This window comes from Hippocampus comes, unplaced genomic scaffold (genome assembly GCF_001891065.2).
Source record: "Hippocampus comes isolate QL1 unplaced genomic scaffold, H_comes_QL1_v1.1 scaffold228, whole genome shotgun sequence".
Taxonomy (NCBI): Eukaryota; Metazoa; Chordata; class Actinopteri; order Syngnathiformes; family Syngnathidae; genus Hippocampus; species Hippocampus comes.
This window is the reverse complement of record NW_017805877.1, coordinates 274,010-276,009: the sequence shown is the minus strand read 5'-3', so window position 1 is coordinate 276,009 and position 2,000 is coordinate 274,010. Positions and strand designations below refer to the sequence as shown.

Sequence of the window (2,000 nt, the reverse complement as noted above, 5' to 3'; positions counted from 1 at the left end):
TCTAAAAGGCCCAGGGCCAAGCCATTTAGCTTTCCTACATAGAACCAAATATGAACAGAAAAAAACAGCTACGAAACAGGTAGATCTCTGTTTGAAAAAAGGAAATCACTTCCTACCTCAGTGGGCTAGCTTTGATCCCAATGTAATTTGGCAATCTCAGAATCTCATCCTCAAGAGTGGGGCTTTCAAAGTCGAAAAGTGATTTGATTTTGGCGGCAATGTCACCAACGTCAATATTTGCACCAAATGGATAACACATATAGCTGACTGTCGGCTCGATGGATGCAAAGTCAGTAAAACGTCTCTCAAACTCTGACGAGATGCTCTGAACATGCTCCTCATAATGTGCACTGTCAAGCTGTGTCAGACCTTTCCCTTGACATTGTAGTTCTGCTTGCATGTGAGGGAAGTTGCACAGGTTACCAAGCCCCAGCCGGTTGGACATCAGCTTTAGCTTGCTTTTAAATGTGCCCACTAAACTCATCATGTTGACTACATCTTTACCCTTACGTGCAGCTCTAAATTCAATTCATTGAGCTGGCCAGTGAGATCAGTGAGGAAAGATACATCTAAAAGTCACTGTTTTGTCAGGCTTACAAAACCCATGAAAGCATTAAAAATATCCTCACCCCTGGTGTGTACTTTTAATGCCAAAATGGTGAGTAGCTCTTCATTGGTACTTCATTGGCGGAAAATGGTAGTTCTTGGATCGTTTCCTCTCAGCCAGGGGTGGCCAACCAGTCAGAGACAAAGAGCCATTTTTTTAACTGTGTTACTGCAAAGAGCCCCATACACATGGGCATCCCGTCTCCTCGCGCACGCGCAAGCATGCGCACACACACACACGCACGCACGCACGCGTCTCCCCCCCCCCCCCCTTTCCTCCTCCCACCCCTTGCGGTCGACTAGGGACCAGTCAGTTAGCTCCCGGTCGAGTGCGATTGACGTATTGGGCACCCCTGCCTTGACATCAGAGGTAATTCGCTGACTAGCTTAGCGTTTAGCGCTGTTGTTTGTGCATGAGTGGTGATTCAGTCATCTGGTTGGTTGCCGTCTGTGTCAATCAAGTAACTGGATTGATGATAGGCTGACGTAGTACGTTCTGTTTATTTAGCGCCGTTGTTTGAATGGCATTGCCACCGCCGAGGCATTTTCAACGCTTGTTGTGTGAAATTCCCGGAGCTGCATTGAACCAGCCAAAGAACCGCTCTAATCGCTAGCTGCTTGCTACTGTTAACAGCGGTCAACTTCCAGCAGCGTTTCCAACTCATCTGTAAGGAAAGTAGCTATTGGCTGTCCTTAATGTCGCTCAGTGATGTCATCAGTGCGTGTGATTTACTTGGGGTGATGTTTTTTTTTCTAATCTTTTTTTCATTTGTAATTTTTATTTGTTGATGTTCTTTTAATTCATTTCAGATAAAGAAATGTTTTACATTTACATCCAGCCCAGATTGTAAACCCGGCGCGATCAGCCAGCAGCGGCTTCATTTGTGGGAGGGGCCACAACAGCTCCCGGCGCTGCTCACTGAGAACAACGTGCTTTCACCACACAGACTCCAAAAGCCTCCAATAACACCAGAAAAAGTCGCTAGATTGTTACTAGTAACTTATTTGAAAAAAGAGTCACTCACTAAATATAGTGTCAAATTCGCTAAGTTTGGCAACACTGACCAGTCATGTCATTTAAAAAAAGACAACTTTTTTTTTTTCCAACACACCTCGCGGTCGCCTTGAGATCAGTCCGAGTCGACCACGGTCGACTGGTTGGGCACTAGGGTGGTCCACATTTTCATGGCAAAAAAAAAAGTTTGTCGGATTCGTCGGGCCGGGTCGGAATTCTTGTCGATACTATGGTACAAGGTTCTGTGCAAAATTTCATTCCGATCTGATGATATTTTCCCGTCCCGCAAAGCGGCCAAAGTTTCCACCATAACAACTGGTCTCAATAGGGTGAACATGTGTATTTTAACCGTGTATTTTGCCATGCGTGACACTGGCTG

At 45.6% G+C, this 2,000-nt stretch overlaps 1 protein-coding gene across 1 annotated transcript in view; it reads left to right on the top strand.

The window, feature by feature from the left end:
- Positions 1–2,000, top strand: part of LOC109527158 (SPRY domain-containing SOCS box protein 4-like) — a 93,379-nt gene that overhangs the window by 18,908 nt on the left and 72,471 nt on the right. The window lies entirely within an intron of this gene.